Source organism: Eulemur rufifrons, unplaced genomic scaffold, assembly GCF_041146395.1.
Source record: "Eulemur rufifrons isolate Redbay unplaced genomic scaffold, OSU_ERuf_1 scaffold_304, whole genome shotgun sequence".
NCBI classification, from domain to species: domain Eukaryota; kingdom Metazoa; phylum Chordata; class Mammalia; order Primates; family Lemuridae; genus Eulemur; species Eulemur rufifrons.
In genome coordinates, this window is record NW_027183086.1 from 7,501 (window position 1) to 27,500 (window position 20,000).

The window sequence follows — 20,000 nt, forward strand, 5'->3', positions numbered from 1 at the left end:
GGTGGGATTTTTTTTTTTCTTTCCCCCTCCACCACCACCCCCGCCCGCCGCCGCCTAGCCCTCCGCCGCCGCCTAGCCCGCCGCCGCCTAGCCCGCCTCCGCCGCCTAGCCCGCCGACGCCTAGCCCGCCTCCGCCGCCTAGCCCGCCGACGCCAAGCCCGCCGACGCCTAGCCCGCCTCCGCCGCCTAGCCCGCCGCCGCCTAGCCCGCCTCCGCCGCCTAGCACGCCGCCGCCTAGCCCGCCGACGCCTAGCCCGCCTCCGCCGCCTAGCCCGCCGCCACCGCCACCGCCGCCTAGCCCTCCTCCTCCTCCTCCTCCTCCTCCTCCTCCTCCTCCTCCTCCTCCTCCTCCTCCTCCTCCTCCTCCTCCTCTCCTCCTCCTCCTCCTCCTCCTCCTCCGCCGGTTTCGTGCCGGGATCCCATGGTCCTTGGGGTTGACCAGATGTCCCGTCGCACTTAGTCTCTGCGGGGCTGGCCCCATCGATGCTATGGAGGGGGATCACCGCCAGGAGGCGCTGCGGTTGCGGGCTTCTCGACTCCCTCTCCTTCCCCACCCCTCCGCTCGCCCGCTCCTCCTTTCTTTACTCCCTATCGCCCCGCCCCGTTTTTTCTCCACACACACGCAATTATCACGCTCACGAACTATCCCGGGACCTGGCGTGACTTTCATCGCAATCTTCCCCCCCCCCCGGACACACACACATAGAGACACACCCTCCCGGCAGGGAGCACCCTGAGTGGTCGAGCAGATGTCGCTGCTGCATGCGGCCTCCACATGGGTTCGCTGGTTGACCAGATGTCTGGTCCTTGGGTGGTTGACCAGATGTCTGCTCTGTGGTTGTCATCCTGACAGGGAGGCTTCGGGGCGGATGTGGTCTCTCTGGCCTCGCTGCCCCTAGGGGTCACCCTGCGATCGGTATTCTTCTCGCGCGGGGCGAGGGGCGCTCCGGAGCATTCCTCTCCTCTCGGAGTTTCTGTCTGCAGTCTCTCGACTTGCTCTCACTCCCCTACCCTGCTGTGTGACTTTGTTTTTGGTCCTTTCATTTTATCTATTCTCTCTTTGCCTTTTCCTGCCCGCCTTTCCGCTCCCCCCCCCCCCCGGATTCATGGTTTCACGTCACGCGGGTGACGTGCCGACACACCAGGAGGCCCTTCTCACACGTGCGCGTGAACACGCAATCAACACGTTTATGAACTAGAAAGGGATCTGGTGTGACTTTGCTATTATTTCCCCTCCCCTCCTCCCCGCGCTGAGAATGAGTTTCCCCGGGCTCGTGTGCCCGCCTGGGAATCGGCTGCAGACGCCATGGCCCCGGGTCGACCACATGTTGCCCTGGGGTCCACCAGATGTCTCTGGCGAATTGGGGCCCTAGGGTGCTTGTGACGGTGTGGTCACTAGGTGTCGCTCTGGGCTCAGTATTCTTCCTTCTCGCTGTGACTTTGGTCTCTTTTTTTCGAAATTTCTTTCTTTCTTCCTCTTTTGCCCTGTTTCCATTTTCCCTTCTTAATCTCTTTCTCTCTTTTTGTTGCTTTTTTTCCACGGCAGATGGGTGATGTGTGTGTGGAGGAAACGCGGCGTCAGGGAGAAGACACATCTCACACGTGCTCGGGAACACCCGATCGTCACGCTTCTGAGTACCGACCGATGGATCTGGTCCCGAATTTTTTAATAGTTTTCTCCTCTCTCTCTCTCTCTCCCTCTCCCCCCCTTCCTTCTCTTTCCTTTCTCTCCCTTCCTTTCTTTCTTTCTCTCGCTCTCTCGCTCTCGCTCTTCTTTTCTTTCTGACAGAGTCTCTCGTTCTGTTGCCCTGGCTAGAGTGCCATGGCGTCAGCCTAGCTCACAGCAATCTCAAACTCCTGGGCTCAAGCGATCAGACTGCCTCAGCCTCCCGAGTAGCTGGGATTACAGGCATGTGCCAGCATGCCCAGCTAATTGGATATACGTGTGTGTGTGTGTGTGTGTGTGTGTGTGTGTATATATATATATATATATATATATATTTTTTTTTTTTTTTTTTTTTTTTTTTGAAACAGAGTCTCACTCTGTTGCCCAGACTAGAGTGCCGTGGCGTCAGCCTAGCTCACAGCAACCTCAAACTCCTGGGCTCAAGCGATCCTACTGCCCCAGCCTCCCGAGTACCTGGGACTACAGGCATGCGCCACCGTGCCCGGCTAATATTTTTCTGTATATATTTTTAGATACTGTTTCTGTATATATTTTTAGATATATAGTTTCTTTCTATTTTTAGTAGAGATGGGGGTCTCGCTCTTGCTCAGGCTGGTCTCGAACTCCCGACCTTGAGCGATCCACCCGCCTCTACCTCCCAGAGTGCTAGGATTACAGGCGTGAGCCACCCCGCCTGGCGTGTACGTTCTGTATTCACAGACAGACGGAAGGCAGGGAGAATGTTACCCTTTCAAAGCCCGCCCTGCTCGCCTCTCAGCCCACCGATGGCACTCTGAATCCCGTGGCATTCCTTCACTCAGCTGAATTCTTCAGCACCCGACCCCCCCCACCCCACCCCCGTGCCACGGGAGTTCGTTCTCATGGCAGAGCCATCGAGGCTGTTGCCACACGTGTTGTAGGTGCCTAGGCAGACTGTGCCCTGGCCCCGAGGAGGTACGGAACCGCCTATCGCCTCGGGAGGGAGGGACAAGATGTGTCCGTGTCCAAGGCGACGTCCTGTCGATCACGAGGAGGCCTGCAAAGGCTCGTATCTGCCAGGCATTGAGCCACATGACATGAAACACCGGTGTGTTCCTTCACTTAGGTGGTGTCGCGTGTTGATACTCACAGAGGATGATAAACCCACTCGCATGCCGGCTGAGCCCCCTGTGTCTCCTCCTCTATCCACTGAGGGAAAAAACCGCAACGAAAGGTAGAAAACCACAGGGTGGGAAGAGAGCCCGTCGCTCTCCCTATGTGACCGTCCGGAGTGCTCGTTCAGATGGGAGGAGGTGTGTTTGTGTGTGTGTGTGTGTGTGTGTGTGTGTTTCATTGATTTTGGTGCCATCTTTTCTCTGCAGCTGCGTCGGAGGACAGCGATTTTTCCGGTTTTCACTCCGCTGAGTGAATTGCCTTTTGAAGAGAATGTCCACAGGAAGCCTACGGTTCTCCCGCGTGGGTGGCCCTCCTCTAGAAATGAATCTCGTTTCTTGAACGGAGGGGACTTGTTGACGCCATCATTCTTTCGGGACGACTTCTCAGACGCTAGCTTTGGACCGCAACATAGGTGCCCCCGACATTGCCTCAAGGGTTCCGTGGTGCCTCCTGTCAAGAGACCCCACCGACCGTCCCCAGCCTGCCCGCTCAAGGGAGCCGGGCCCCTTCTGATCTGTCCGCCCGCCGTGAAGCTCCCTCCCGAGGGTCGGAAAGCCCACCTGTTTCCCAGTTCGGTTGAATGATGGGGCACCCGGGCAGGGCACTGGCACCGAGTGACTCCATTCTGAGTCTGTCTGCTCTGTGGGGCGGGGGCGGGTGTGGGGGGGGCAGTTCCGTCTCGACCGGTGGCCTCCTACCGACTGACTCTATGGGACGGACCATTCTCACTCAGGATCGTGTACCTTCTTGGCCTAGGCACATCCCGGCACTGAAAGCCACTTTTCGGGGACACTCTCCCACGTACAGATAGATGGCCTGCACGAGTGCTCTTCCTTTCTCGAAACACTGGAAATCTGTCCTCAATTTTACCTGACCTACCTGACGGTGTGTGATAAAGGAGCATAGAACCCTCAGCCACCCTCCACCTTCCCGCTGTCACGAGAGACAGTGCCGAGCGTGAAATTCTATCCCTGACTCTCTGTGTCCACCGGAACGTGGCCTGACTGCAGTGACGTCAGCTACGTCAAGTCGTTCTCTGGGTAGGGAAAGAACTTAACCAGATAGGCCCTATCGGTCGCTTCTCTGTTCTGATAGTTTTGTGGCAGCCATTTCTTTCCCCCTCTCTTTTCTTTTTCTGTCTCTCTCCCCCACCCCCACCCCCAAATTCTTTCTACGAAGACGTTTAGGATGTCAGATTCTGGCCACATGCCCCCCCCTAGGCATAGGGGGGCCAGCATAGACAAAGGTCTTCGGTACCAAGTGTTCATTCCACGGTGACAGATATTGCCACTCTTGTATTGACCAGGGCGAGATCGTGAGTGGGTCAACTCTGAAACTCCCTGTACTCTACTTCTCTCTTGGGTAGGTCCCTGCCCCAACCCTCCGGCTTCTAGCACACACCCAGGGGCACTCTCTCCTCTCTGGATAAAGTTCCAGATGATCCGATCCGCTCCGAGGAGGAAGGGGAGCTGGCCGGGCCACCCGCTGTGCGCCCCACCCCCACCCCGCCCCACCCCCGTCAGTCATAGGGTCCGTTCTTTTCAGGATGACACCGGCAGCGGTTGCTGGGTGTCACCTAGCGGCCACTTTGATCAGACCTCGGGATCCGGAAAGTCAGGTGACGTTGGGAGTTTGAGAGCTGACTCCCGGGAGGTGTGGAGGGCGGGGAGGAGAGCACGGTCCGGACGGTCCCACCCTCTTCTTCCCGGGCCCGCAGCTCTGGGCCCGCCCGGGGCAGCCCTAGCCTCTAGCGGGTCTCCGCCCACCCGCCCTGTTGTCTGCGGGAGGCGCCCCTCCTCCCGCTCTCTGCCTCCTCCCGGGACCGTAGGCCTCTGCCCGTCGTCTTTTTTATTTTTATTTTTTCCCTTTTGTTTGTTTCTCTTTTATCTTGTTTTTTAGGCTTATCGAATATCATATCGTATAAAAACTTAAATCACAGAATGAATTATATTAAGTAACAAGATGTGGCTTTTTATCCTACGCCGAGAACGATGAATTTTTCTCTTCGTGTCCATTTTCCTGTCCTGGAAGAAATACAAAGTTGCTCGTGATACTTCCCCATCATCTTCCAGTTTCCCCGACTGTCAACACGATGTATTCGATCGTATATCTTTGTGTGTGCACGTGGGCGCCTGTACCTATTTCTTTTCGGCATCAGTCTCAGGTCTTTTGGCACCTGGGGGGGGGGGGGAAAAGGAGAAACCAATAAAGGACAGAAAGACGTTCTGTCGTTTTACGCTCCCCACCACCACCACCACCACCACCACCACCACTTTTGGGAGCTTGTAGTCTGGCCTATGTCCCCAAGGCAGGTTAAATCTTTTCTTAAAACTCCCAAGTGGTCCCCTGCCCCGCCCCCCCCCCCCCAGGTGGGCAGCCGGCAGAGTTCACAGGCTTTGTTTTTGGCAGAGCCTGGACGATTGAAATAATTAACCACAATCATCGCTAAAGCTGAGAACCCCTCCCCCCCCTCATTAAAAGCTCTGTATTTCTGCCTAGCCCTATGATCGGGGAAATTCGGAGGCTTGAGATGGGAAGGTCTACCCTATTTTCTCCTTTACCGGCAAAATAGACTCTCTCTTTCCTTCCTCCTCAAACAGCTTGTCCTCGTTATTCGGCCTCGTGGGCAAGTGGCCGAGCTTTCAGTAACACCAAGTCTTCTAAGTTGTGTTGTGTTATCGGTCTTGTTTTCTTTCTTTTCTTTTCTTTTCTTTTTTGAGACAGGATTTCTTTCACTCTGTCCTCTCCCAGGCCGCCTTGGCCTGATTGTAGCTCACAGCAAGCTCCAAATCCAGGGCTTAAGTGATCCTCTCTGCCTCAGCCTTCTGAGTAGCTGGGACTATAGGCAAATGCTGCCACACCCGCCATAATTTTTCTTTTTTTTGTTGGTAGAGATGAGGTCTCATCGTGTTACCCAGGCTGGTCTCCAGCTGCTGGGCTCAAGTCACGCTCCCGTCTCTGCCTCCCAAGTTGCGGGGATCACGGGCATGAGCCACCATGGCCAGCCAGGTTATTTAAAGGCGATCGCTTTGCTATCCTGATACAAAACCCCAAATGTGCGAGTTTAAGGCACCAGACGGAGGGAGTCCCCACACTACATTGTCACGAACATTGAGGGTGGCTCACGAAACAGCTGGGATGTGGCCACACAGTAGTGATCGAGGAGATATATTCTAGTGGGATAGCAGAAATATAGAATGTCCTGAAGACACTAAATGTCGGAATGCCACAGCAGTCAATGGCTGACAAACTTCCATTCCATCGTGTCATGGTAGGCGGCTTACTTTTCTCCTGCTCCCTCGGTATGATTAAGGCCTGACGTAGAAAATGTCTACGTCTCATCCAAATCCATCGAGACGATGGAAGGGGGAACTGGGAGGGGAATAAAGAAAAACAAGAGAGGGAGAAGCAAAACAAGAGAGAAGGGGGACGAGGAGGAGAAGGAGGAAACTGCCTCCCCTGCCCCCATGCTACCCAATTAATAAATGAAGAATGGCCTCTTCCCTCCTCTTCCCAACCCCTAACTATGCCTGGAGGTGTATCGTAGGCCTACAGTCCTAAGAAATGTACAACTACTGATAGTAATGGGAAGAAATGCAGTCTAATAGGTTTCTGTGCAGTGGGACACCTGGCCAGGGCACTTACGGTGAATGGAGCTTGCAGGGCGGGCGGGAGGTTGCTCTGGGTGAGTCTGTGAGTTGGCGGTGAGTGGTGAGTGAATGTGAAGGCCTAGGACATTACTTACTGTAGGTTTTCATAAACCCTGGACACTTAGGCCACACGACATTTACCTTTAGAAATTTCTTTCTTCAATAATACATTAACCTTAGCTTACTGTAAGTGTTTTCACTTCATAAACTTTTCCATGGTGGTTTGGTTTTTTTTTTTGTTTGTTTGTTTGTTTGTCTGTTTGTTTGTTTTTCTTTCTTTTAAACTTTTGGACTCTTTTGCAACACCACGACTTAAAACACAAATGCGTTGCACTGTTGTACACAGATATTTTCTTTCTCTGTGTCCTTACGTGTTCCGTAAGCTTTTTCCTACTTTTAAAGTTTTTATCGTTCTATGCACTTTTCAAAATAATAAAAACTAAAACAGAGAGGGGGGGGTGGGAGAGGGAAGGAGAGAAATACACACACATGAATATGTTTCCCAAGTGAACTGAGGAAGGGGGCCGAGTCAAGGTTCTCAGGGAGCCACCAGTGATGAAACGGTCAGGCTCAGAATCAGCATTGCAGAGTGGCTGCAGAGCCGGGGGGCCTGGACTGGCTTCCTGGACGACACTCCGTGTTTGGTAACTTGGCGAGTCATACATCCTCTTGAGCCTCAGCCTCTTCATCTGCAAATGCAGAAATCATGGTGCCTACCTCACAGGGATATTGTGCAGAGTGAAAAAGCAAATGCAGGCAAAGCCCACAGAAGCACGCGTGGTAAACAGTAAGCCTTTAATCGTGGTCACAGTCGTTGTTATAGGATCATCTTCCTATGTCCTTGTCTTTTAAAGATTAGCAGAACCTCCCAGAAGATGAGAATGGGCTCCCCCTGAGCAAGTCTCGGCTGTAAAGTCACAGGCATGTTGAGCATGTGGCACAGAAGGCAGAATAAAAACCTGATCCCGGAACATTATGTTCCTGCAGGACATGAAATCATTGAAGGTATGGGAAATCCTACCTCGTATCCGTTTTACTAGAACACCTATGATTGCGTACGCACATGGACGCACGCGCACGCGCACCCCAAACTTTTTGAGCTTCACAAAACAGCGTAACCAAGGAACACACTATGATGCTTCTTAGCGATCTATTTAGGCCCAGGTTACTCGTCACTCTGAGCCTGCCTCCTTATCTGTCCAATGAGAATAGTGTTTGTCACAATTATCGTCATCGTCATCCTACCTAACGCTTCTGGTAAAATTGAAGTGTGAGAACACCCGCTAGACAGAAAATCCATGTTATCTCTCAATTTTTCTTCCTCCTGATTTCTATCTGAATCTGTGAGCTCGCTTTGGTTCACTTCGGTTTTTCAAGAGGCTCCGGTTACCTTCTCTCCCACCTATATCGGATTGGGTCTGACGGAAGAAAGAAGGAAAAAAAAAAAACCATAGTAAAGAAAGCAGAACAACATTTGTTTCTGAAGCAACCGATCGAACATTGCTGATGAGCCGGTCTTTTCTATTTCAGTAAACCAAGGAGGCCTATTGTCACGAGGATGTGAGGGGCCCGGGTAAGATTGGATGATTACCCCTAAAGGAGACAAAGCAGACAGACTATGGCACATGTGATCTTAGCAAAGAGAATAAACAGTGACCTCTCTGCCGAGTTGGGCCTTAGCATACCAAAGGGAAATAAAGGTGTAATAGGATGCTCAATTTTTACTCTGGAAACAGAGGTTGGTTGGGCACTGAACTGAGAACACTGAATTTTTTACCCTCCTTGATATTCACATAGGCTTAGAGGAGGAAAAAAAAAAAAAAGAATACTGAGCCTATAAGTCATCCCTAAAACTCGGATTTTATGTTCCCTTGCCTTTTCATAACTGAGCAACACACAACATTAAAGAATGGACACAGGCCGGACGCGTTGGCTCAGGCCTGTAAACTTAGCACTCTGGGAGGCCGAGGCGGGAGGATCGCTCAAAGTCAGGAGTTCGAGACCAGCCCGAGCGAGAGTGAGACCCCCCGCCCCCGTCTCTACTAAAAATATAGAAAGAAATTGTCCAGACAACTAAAAATATATAGAAAAAAATTAGCCGGGCATGGTGGCACATGCCTGTGGTCCCAGCTCCTGGGGAGCCTGAGGCAGGAGGATCGACTGAGCCCAGGAGTTTGAGATTGCTGTGAGCTAGGCTGACGCCACGGCACTCACTCTAGCCCGGGCAACAGAGTGAGACTCAGTCTCGGGGGGGGGGGGGACCCAAAAACAAACAAACAAACAAACAAAATAAAAAACTGGAAGGGACACAGACTTCCACAGGTTTGTGTGTGGCCCCTTTTACTTATTAACGCTACAGGACCTTAATTATTTGTGCTCTGAATCTGATATTCAAATTATCCTTGTGGCCAACGCGTTTGAACAGTAGATGGTAGGGGAAGAAGAGTTCACCTCCTGAATAGATGACAAGTAACGGGAGTACTGGTGAAATTACAAGTGGCTTACGTTTACACACTGAAAATCCCAGTTAGCCGCTACCATGAGTTCAAAGAAGAGATCTAAATTTCTGACCCTATGACCCTAAAAGATATTTCCTCCCATGGTGTCACAGATAAAAATAAAACTGCATCCTAGCACTTTGGGAAGCCTAGGGGGAAAGGATCGCTTGAGGCCAGGAGTTTGAAGTTGCAGTGATCTATGATGATGGTACTGCACTTTAGTCTGGGGAACAGAGTGAGGGCCCGTCAAAAGAAAAAAAAGAAAAAGACAAAAAGAAAGAGAGAGAGAGAGAGAGAGACAGGAAGACACAAGGAAAGAAAGAAAGAGAGAAAGAAGAGAGGAGAAGAGAAGAGAAGCGTCAATCTATCCATTGCATTTTCTACCCTTTAGGTGACTGGGCTTCAGCAGGGTGATGTGATCTGACAAAGTTCATGTTGCTAAGAAATAAAGCACTGGGGTTCAAACTCTGAGTTTTCAAAATCCAGCATATCCCCCTACCCACCATACCGTGCCACCTCTGAGAGTGGATATCTCACAGAGGAGAGCTGTGGAGGCCATTCTTGGACAGACAGAGTCAAGTAGTGGAGACCATGGAGTCTCTGCTCTGCAGCCAGTCTAGAGTCATATGGAGCCATTAACACTGCTTGTGAGGAAAATACCATGTCATAGGGAAACAGAAATATTTTCCGCCTTAGGCAGATACAATTTAGGAAAAGACCCGAAACCCCTCTTCCTCTAACAGTGCTTTCTGGTCAGATGCTGACCCCTTCGATTCACAGATTCAGATACATCATTCAATGCAAGCATTGTCAACAAGTCACTCTTTGCAGCTTTCTGAAATTTCTCGGATATAGCATACTTGTAAAGATGATCACTTATGTGAAGACACCACCCCTCCAGAAAAACAAAAACAAAACCAAAACAGAAGCCCACTTTTCTCTGCTGTGAAAATCAAGATCAGCTTTTATGAGATCCACTAAATTCACACAAGAAGTAAAATATAATCATACTGATATATGCAATTTTTCTCTTAGAACAGAATGCATGGTGCTCCTTATCGTCTCAGATACTGTCAACAGAAAGCACGCGGTGGATGAACAATCTCCGTGAGCTTTTCTACAGAGATGGGGTGTGTGTGTTTGTGTGTGTGTGTGTGTGTGTGTGTGTGTCTGTGTGTGAGAGAGATAAATAATGAGGGTTGAGGAGCAGATAAATGACTGGGGGAAAACAACAACAGCAACAACAACAAAAACCACTTCCTGGTTCCTCGATGCAAGCATTCATTTAAAGGGTATACTCGTATGTATACCCAGGTAGAAAGTGGAAGCAGCTTTAAAAAAAAAAAAAAGAAAAATTGCTGCGAGCCCTGGTTATGATACGGCAATAAGCGCTAGCTCTTGGAAGGTGTAAAACATATTCACGGTGGCTTTCGCCAATTTGGGACGTACAAAGACGAGCTTGAGCACCACCACCAACCAAAAATATGAATGAATACCTGGCTAGCGATCAGGATCAGACATAATAGAAAAGAAAAAGCTCCCAAGGCTAAAATAATGTGAACACGATTGACTCGTCCATGGAAAAGAACCCCAAATCACTGCAAAATAATTTAAAGAGTTTTATTCTGAGCCCAACGGCCGTGATCATGGCCCAGAGAGCTACGCCCAAGAAGCCTTGAGCAAGCGGACCCATTGTGGTGGGGTGGGTTACAGTTTGGCTTCATACATTTTAGGGAGACAGGAATTACATGTAAAATCACAAATCAAAACATGGAAGGGGTACATTGGTCTGCGCTGAAAAGGCAGGACATCTGGCAGTTGGGGGGGGCGGGGGAGGGAGGGTGCGGTGTTTACAGGTTTACAGCTGGGTTTAAAGATTCTTTGATTTGCAATTGATGACATAAATGAACCTCTGCCTAAAGGCTTTGCATCATGTTTTCAGTTAAGGTAAGGAGGTCTGCTAATCACAGACAAGCCACTGGACAGTTTACCCAAAACTCAAGTGCCCTGTAGTTCAGTAAACGGTTGGCCTGCTAGATATGCGTTAAGCTTTGTCTTGCCTGGCCTTAGGCCCGTCGGACATTCAGTATCTCATTGTTATAAAATCTGACTCCATCAGGGAGGGGTGTCTGACTTCCCCTGTCCTTGCGGGGCAGCAGCTCAGGTTTAAGGGTTTTTCTAGGGTTCCCTGGGCCAACCACGGGACGGGTCAGCTGGCGGTGGCGGGCGGGGGGCGGCTTAAGATCCCTGCCCCCCACTCCTCCCCTCCCCTGGGGCCGGAGCGGGGGGGGGGGGGTGTGAAGGCCCAAGAGGAGAGGCGCGTGGGGGAGGTGCCGCTCCCAGAACCAGAGACTCGTCTGGGCCCCACGTAACCCAGCCACCGCGACCGCTTCGCCCGAGGAGGTGCCCAGCAAGTCGTGCTTCTGCCCCTCGGGATTGCCTGCGGGCTGGGGGCGGAGTACGAGCTCCCGGCCCAAGAGGGAAACCCCTAGCCTGGCCGCACAGATGGCCGGGCCCTCGGCGGAGCCCTTCCGCCGTTTTCCACCCCTCCCCCACTCACTGCGCTGACTGCGCATGCGCGCTCGCACGTAGCCGCCTCGGGCTTCTCTCGGGCGGAGCCGCTTTCAGCCGCGACCCCGCCCCGCGAGCTGACTGCGCATGCGCGCTCGCACGTAGCCGCCTCGGGCTTCTCTCGGGTGGAGCCGCTTTCAGCCCCGACCCCGCCCCGCGAGCTGCCGCTTCCAGGCGGCACAGCGCATGGGGGAGGGGACGGAGCTCTAAAGAAATCAGTCCCCTCCGTCTCCTGCCTCAGGAAAAGCCCCAAACCCTTGGAGAACTGCCACCCACCGCCACTACCGTGTGTGTGTGTGTGGGGGGGGGGGGGGGCTGGGTCTTTACTTTGTGTCCTCCTTGTGGCCCAGTCCAAGGCGGCTGGGCTGCCAAACAGATCGTCTCGGGAGGGAGGCAGGAAGGGCCCAGGTCTGGACAGGGGTGGATTGGACCCCTCCACCCTGGGGTGTGGACTTGTGACCGAAAGCTCAGCTGCTTGTCCACGAGGCCGAGTAACGAGGACAAGCGGTATGAGGAGTAAGAAAACAGAGAGTCTACTTTGCTGACAAAGGAGGAAATAAATAGGGTAGAGCTTCTCAGTCTCAAACCCCCAAATTTCGTGAACATAGGCCTAGGCAGAAATACAGAGGTTTTAAAGGAGGGAGGGTTGGTTCTCAGCTTCAGGCAATTACTGCAGTTAGCTGTTCTAAAGGTCCCGTCTCTGCTGAGAAGAAAGCCCTTGAACTCTGTGGGCCGCCCACCCTGGGGGCCACCTGGAGTTATAACCAAAGAGTTAACGTGCCTCAGGGATGCAGGGATGCAGGCCGGGCTGCAAGTTCCCAAAAGCCTGGGGGAAGTTTTAGAAAGACAGAAAATCTTTCTGCCCTCTTCCCCTCCCACCCCCCCACAAAGCCATTTTCTCTGGTGCAGACTCGGCACCCTCCCTGCCCCTCCCCTCCCCTCCCCCCCCCCCCCCCCCCCGTGCAGGCCTGTTTGTCCTCAATCATCTGTGAGGTTCACGAGGAGGAGATGCTCTCTCGCTCTCCCCACCCTCTTTCTTCCCTTAGGAAATCCTCAGCGCTGTTCCACACACTCAAGGTGGCGGGCCTGCTCCGGCCACCAGCCACCTCTTGTGCCACCTCGCCCCCCCCCCCGCCCCCAACGGAGTAGGTGTACAGACAGGAGCACACTTTACCGGAGGGCGCCTGGGGATGAAGAGTTGTGGTGGCCAAATGGGGGATGCGGGGCGGGGAGGAGAGTGGCTGGCATTTGGCAAAGAGTGACACGGAGTGGCCATCCAGGCTTGTCTGAAAAGTGGGACTACGAGCCTGAGAGCGCCGACGGAGTCGATGGACATGGTCACTGCTGTGGGATGTCTCTTTTACCACGATGTAACACCAAAGCAAACCCCTGACCCGCTGGGTCGGAGAAGGCCTTGTGGGCAATTTAGAAAAGCCATGGCGTGGCCATTTGGAATACTTCCTGCCTCTCCGGGAATCAAAAATTAGAAAGGACCATGGGTTCTGTATTAACGTACCAAAGGCAGGGAGAATTTTAGCCTTTTAAAGCCTGCCCTGGCCCTATCTCAGCAAGGCAGTGGCACCCCAAGTTCCGTGACATTTCTGCACTCGGCGGCTGACTTCTTCAGCCATCTGTTGCGATGCCCCTGCCAGGTGGCCACTCACTCGCCCCTTCAGTTCAACCCTTGTACCAGGACGTGTTGCCTTCTTCCTAACCCCTATGGGGGGACCGGGGGGTGATGTGTGTGTGTGGGGGGGGGTAATGGAAATGGGCAGACCCCACAGGTGCAGCCTCTTCCAGGTCATAATGGGCCTGAGGCAGCGTGGGATTCCCCCGGAAGGGAGGCAGGGTGGCACTACGGCACCGAAGCCTGACGCCGGCGGCCACGTGGATGGTGGGGGACACGTTAGACCGCTGAGATGCAGCCACTGAGAGCCACCCCGCAGCAAGAGGTCTCTCTGGCAGAGCAGGCACTGAGTCCGCAAGTCAAGACAGCTGGGAGGCCTGGGAGACAGAGGCCCTGGATCTCATGTCCCGGGGTGGGGGCGGGGGGCAGTGCCAGTGCCTGGAGAGAGAGAGAGCCCAGGCTCCAGAGGCCATGATGGGGCCTGGTGGGCAGGGCCGAGGAGGTCAAGGCCGGGTGTGGTGGGGTCCGGGATGAGGGGCTTGGGGTGACGGGCAGGGAGAACGACCCGTTCACTCAGACGTGCCCTCAGAGGAAGGCAGAGGTGCGTTTTGCCTTCCTCCGGCTAGTGGAACGCTCCGCATTTCTTTCCTTCAGAGCTGGGTTGAACCGGTATGGCATCTGTTATAGTACGGAGTGCGAGACAGGACAACCTAGAGACCGAATTGAGCCAAGTCATGAGTCCATATTAGCTGGCCAGCGACCACCCCCTGCCCTGTTAGGGTACAGGTACAGAGAATGGCCCCGAGCCGAAAAAAGCAGGAAGGTTTCAGACTATCCTAAGCTAGAGCTCCGTGACTTTAGGCACGGCGGTTGAAACAACACTATACCACCTACTCCGCAGCTGTGTGGTCCGGGACCAGCCTCGGGCCCCCGTTTCGTTTCGGTTACAGTCTTTAAGCGAGCAGGTTTACAGAAACAGATAGCTCCAATTAAGGAACATTCTTTCAGGCGTTAAGCAAGCACAATCAATTTTACAACAGGCAGCTGGAAAGTTTAAACACTTAGTTACAAGTTAATTGCTTTGTTTTATCTCCGCAAGGTACGTATTTCCAATTACAGACATAGGTCAAGCGGACATCGGTCACCTAGCGAGCAAGCATAAGTTTTCAAGTGGGCCTTTACAGCGTCCAGACAGGCCTCGGTCCAGTTATTGTGCATTCTTTTTGACCACTTGGAAAGCTACTAGCACCGTTCCGGGCCTCACCTCACTCACGCGGAACTACAGAGTGATGACCCGGGGTGGGTGGGTGTGTGTGTGCTCCCTCCTGTGGTGGGCAGGGTGATCTGCTCGCCCACCCGGCGTGGTGTCCCCCACCCCTGCCCCATCTTGGCGTTTGCAGAAAACAAACACGAACACAAGAGAGGGAGCCGGAGGAAGAGGAGGAACATATGCTGCTATCCAGGTTATCCTGGGAGGCTTCCTAGCCATTTCTGAGGAAACAGTGTCTCCTGGCTGTCTCCCGTAGTTTTATTTATTGACTTATTTATCTATTTTTCCTTTTGGCTTGAACCCATTCTTTTCGTTTCGGCATCTCATCTGACATCCTCTTCTGAGAGGAACCTGGAAACGTTTCCCCGTGTTGCATCTTTTCAGGCTCTGTACGACTGACGAGCATCGTCCCTCTTCAGTCACTGGGCTCTTTGCTAGCCAGGCCTTAATTCTCCACGTTGTAAACCCCAGATCGGATCTCCGCCCGGAATCCTGTAGAGACCCACCGAATCGATGTTTGGACTGGGATGTCTCGTAGACCTTACCTATTAAAAACCGATCCAGGCCAGGCTTGGTGACTCACGCCTGTAATCCTAGGCCAAGGCGGGGAGGAGGACCGATCGCTTGAGGTCAGGAGTTCGAGACCTGCCTCGGCAAAAGCAAGACCCCCGTCTCTACCAAAAATAGAAAAAAATTAGCCGGGCATGGTGGCACACGCCTGTAGTCCCAGCGATTTGGGAGGCTGAGGAAGGAGGATCGCTGGAGCCCAGGAGTTTGAGGCTTCCAGTGAGTGAACTATGCCCTGCTCCCCCGCCACCCCTCCCCATCATCTCTAACGAAATGACAGTAAAATAAAATAAAATAAAATAAAGCTCAGAAAAAACAAAAAAGTACTATGTAGTGAGACCAATCCCAAGAACACGGGCGCGGGGAAGGAAGTCACTACCACGGTATAAAATTGTATAAACGTTACCCGTTTCTGTGTGCGTGCGTTTTCTGAGAAATGACCCCCTTTTGCTATGGGGCCGGGACTGGAGTCCCAGTTTGGGACCATAGGATTCCCCGCACTCGACTCCTGACTGATTCGACCTAGGGTTAGCTCTGTGTAAACACTCTTTAGACGTGGGTGTTTTATGGATTTCTGTCCTTCGGGAGAAACGACTGGCCCGGGTACAGGAGTGAGTGAATGTACCGACCGTCTTCTCCCATCTCTCTCTCTCTCTCTCTCTCCCTCCCACACACAGGCACACGCGCACGCGCACGCGCGCGCGCGCGCACACACACACACACACACACACACACACGCCGTTTCCGGGAGCGCCCACTTCATGCGCTTCGGTGCACCGTGACAGATAGTCCAACTGTGAGATCATCGTGAGTGGCTGCGCCTAGGCCCCGCTCTGAACCTCTCCGTACTGTTCGTGTGTCTTCAGCAGGTCCTGCCTCCACCCGTGGCATCTAGCACGGGCCGATGGGTCCCTGTCCTCTCTCCCTGCCGTGGACGCCCCCCTCCGCCCCCCCCCCCCCCGGGGGCTCTCTGGTCGACTAGTGGTGGGGAGTGTGCCCGAGGGCTGAGAGACGTGGTCCGAGAGGGGCCGGGAGGAGGCCTGCGACCCAGTGTGTACCCACTCCCGCCCCCACGCTCCCTCCCCCACGAGGGAGCCCGTCCTTTCCAGGCTGGCACTTGGATCGGTGGATGACGGGGGTCACCTGGCGGCGGGCGAGCGTTATGGGAAAATCCGGTAGGCGTGTTGCGACGTCCTGCCACAGAGATGGCTCTGGCGACAGCCTCGGGCCGCCCCACCCTGGCCCCCGGCCAGGCCCCGTGAATGTGTTCTCTTTGTCCCTGACTTCTTTCTTTGTTTCACCAGCCGGCGTGCTCTGAGAATGTGAAGTGTATCATAGTTCCACCCTGGGTTTCATGATCCTAAGATAGGAAGGGGTTTTATGATTCCACGACAGAAAGGTTTTCTCATCCTATCATCTCTCCCCCCCTCTTCTTTCTTTCTTTCTCTTCCTCCTTCTGCCTTTTCTTTACTTCTTTTTTGTTTCCTTCTTTCAGTCTTCCTGTCTTCCTTCCTGCCTGCCTGCCTTCCTTCCTTCCGTATTTCTTTCCATTTTTCTTTCCTCTCTTCCTTTCTCCTGTTATCCTGTGTTTCTATCTCTGTTTTTTCCATCTTTCTTCCCCCTTTCTACTTTCCTACCTTCTTTCTTTCTCATTCTCTCCTTTCTCTCTCCTTCCTTCTTCCTTTCTGTCTCTTTCTATACTTTCTCTCCCCTTCCTTCTCTCTATCTTTTTCTCTTTCCATCTTTCCGTGCTCTTTCTTTTTCTCTCTTAATTTCCTTTCTTTTTCTTTTCTTTCTTTCCCTCCTTCTGTCTGTCTGTCTTTCTTTCTTTCTTCTTTCTTTCTGCTTCCATCCTTCCTTCCTTTTTCTCATTCTCTTTCTTTCTGCCTGTCTTTTCTTTCCTTATTTCTTCTTTCCTTCTGTCTTTCTGTGTTTCCTATCTCCTTCCTCCCTTCCTTTTTCTTTCTTCCCCGCGCCCTCTTCCTGTCTTTTCTTATTTACTGTTTTCTTCTTTCTGACTTTCTCTCTCTGTTTCTCCGTCTCTTTTCTTTCTGTTCTTTTCCTTTCTCTCCCTTTCTCTCTTTCTGTTTCTGCCTGTCTGTCTCTCGGCTATGTTGTGGTCTGTGCAGAGACGGGTTTGGTGGACGGTGTCGGTGGTCGGGCCGACCCATCCTTTCTTTGATCCCAGTGCTAGCCAGGCCGGGGCCTGCTTAGCTTCCAAGATCAGACGAGATTGGGCGCGTTCAGGGTGGCGTGGCCCTAGACTGACCCGTCATTTTTCGATGGCTTCCGTGGGGAGTAGGGGGACTGTGTTTGATGCCCCCGGGGGACCTTCTGGACTCTGAAATGATGGGCTCCAGAGGGTTGCCCCGTGTTTTGCAGCAGACCTCTGGTGGCTGGCGCCGGTTGTGGTCGGGCTCCACCTGGCGGCCGCTTTTCTACAAGTCTCTTGTCCTCTGCATCTTCGGTGCAGCAGGCAAAGCAGGGGACAGTCCCCGATGCGAGCGAGGCTGAGTTCCGGGAAGCAAGCAGCCTTCGCGGGGCCATCTGGTTCGTGCCGGGACGCCGGCTGGGACATCTGGGAGGCAGAGCTTGGGCCTGCAGGGCTGTGTGGCGGGAGGACGTTGTCGCCGCGCTTCCAGGCTCAGCCAGCCAGGCGGCTTGCGGGGCTGCCCGGGCAGGTCGACCAGCACGCTGTGGCCGCTTTGGAGACCCGACCCACCCCGCGGGGACAGGAAGGAGACGGCACACGCGGACGGGAGAGGAGGGTGTCCGGCGACCGGCCGCCGTCCCGTGCATGCGTGTCCCTCTCCCTCGGCCTCGCCTTTCCTACCCATTTTCCCTGGTTCCCGATCAGGAGGCAGGGATAGCCCTGTGAGTGGCACCCAGTCGTCCGTGGCTTCTTCCGAGTCCTACTCTGGGGGCACGGACCGGGCCCTGGGTGGCGCGGGTGGCCGGCGAGGGCGACCCCTGTCGGCCCGCGGGCGCTCGTGGGCCGCGGCGGTCCCGTCCCGATGTTTTCTCCTCCACAAGTCCCCGTGCTGGGGCCGGGGACCGGGCCCTGGGTGGCCCTGGGTGGCGCGGGTGGCCGGCGAGGGCGACCCCTGTCGGCCCGCGGGCGCTCGTGGGCCGCGGCGGTCCCGTCCCGATGTTTTCTCCTCCACAAGTCCCCGTGCTGGGGCCGGGGACCGGGCCCTGGGTGGCCCTGGGTGGCCGGCGAGGGCGACCCCTGTCGGCCCGTGGGCGCTCGTGGGCCGCGGCGGTCCCGTCCCGATGTTTTCTCCTCCACAAGTCCCCGTGCTGGGGCCGGGGACCGGGCCCTGGGTGGCCCTGGGTGGCCGGCGAGGGCGACCCCTGTCGGCCCGCGGCCGCTCGTGGGCCGTGGCGGTCCCGTCCCGATGTTTTCTCCTCCACAAGTCCCCGTGCTGGGCCCTGGGTGGCGCGCGTGGACGGTGAGGGCCTCCCTGGCCCTCTACGCCACGGGGGGGGGGGGGCCGACCAGATGTCCCTGAGTGCCCCTTGTCTGCTGGCGCTGGGGACCTGCTGGGGACAGGTGGCCGTGTCGAGTGTCGTGGGGGCAGGCGTGTTCAAGTGGCTCGGTCCCCGTCTTCCTGCGCGGTGTTTTTGATCACCTCATATCGTCATCTTCCGCCTGCAGGTTAGTACTGACACGCTGTCCTTCGGCGACTGTCGCTGGAGGGGTTGGGCCTCCGCACGCGGACAGGGTTCTGGGTTCCTGGGGATCCAGCGCCCTGCCCTGTTCCCTTTGAGCTGACCGCCTGGGCCCGCGCGCCGGCTCTAGGGCGTCGGAGTGTCCCGACGGTGGTGCCCGCCTCTCGCGTTGGTCTCTTGTCCCCTCGAGAGACGGCACCCGGAGGGGGGGGGAGGTTTGCGGCAACCTTCCCCCTTACCCCGCTGGCTCTGTGCCGTTGCGTGTCAGGCGGTCCTCGTCTTTGGGTTGTGCTTGGGAGGCGGGGCTGGCGAGGCTGAAGCGGGCTCCTCCGATCGCTGTCCTCGCCGGCCTGACTGACCTCCCCCAACCCTCCCCGTCCTCGGGGCCTGATCGATGTGGTGACGTCGCGCTCTCCCGGGCCTTGAGCCGCGTGCCAGGCGAGGGACGGTCCATTCATGGTGAATGGTGGCCGCTCTTCTCGTTCTGCCCGCGGGCACCTCACCTCTCCTTCCCCGCCTGTGGGCGGTGCGTGGGAGGCGCGGGTGCGAGACTATCCGGCCCGACCGCGGTCGCCCCGCCCTCGGCCTCGTGGCGTTGGCGGGGGATCGTGAGTCCTCTTGACGCAGCGGGCAGCCCTCGCTCGCCCTGTGTGGCTGTTGCCTGGCCGGGATCACCCCTCCCCGTGACGGACGGGTGTGGGGCCGTGCCGCCCGCCCGGTGGCGCGCCCCGTTTGGCGCGCGGCTGCTGGGTCTGCGTGGCCCTTTTGTGGTGCCCCCGGAGCGCACCGGGTTGTTCTCCAAGGTGCCCGAAACCGAGCGGTGGTTGTCGTCCTCGTTCCCGGCGTCCCCCTCTGGTCGCCGCTGCAGCGTCTGCTGCGTTGGGTACACCCTCGAGCAGCGTGCTTGGGGTTGGGGGGGGTCGAGGCGGGCAAGCCCAGAGGCATCCTCCTGCGCCGCGTGGGCGGGCGGGGGGCGTTGTCTCGGCGTCCCCACGATGTGTGCGTGGCGGACTTCGAAAGGCGAGCGCACGGCTTGTGCTCTTCCCTCCCTGCCCGAGGGGGGGGTTGTTGCACGGTCGTGTGGGCGATCGTGGTGGGGCCGGGCCGGCGACGTGGTGCCGGCCGGCCCCGTGGGGGGCCTCTGCCACCGGCCTGGTCTGCCTCGGTGACCCCTCTCCCGTACCGACGGGGGAGTGTTCCCCTCGAAGTGAGGTGGCTTTTGGACCAGGGGCCCCGACCGCGAACGCTCAGGAGTCGCCAACCGTGCGTGTTTTGCCCCATACCGCAGACCCCCCCACACCTCCGCCCAGGGCCCTTACGGGGG

The 20,000-nt window shown here is 55.4% G+C and overlaps 1 pseudogene; it reads right to left on the minus strand.

Moving 5' to 3' along the window:
- Positions 1-1,115: 1,115 nt before the first annotated feature.
- LOC138380226 (small nucleolar RNA U13) lies at positions 1,116-1,207 on the minus strand (annotated as a pseudogene).
- Between the last annotated feature and the right edge of the window lie 18,793 nt (positions 1,208-20,000).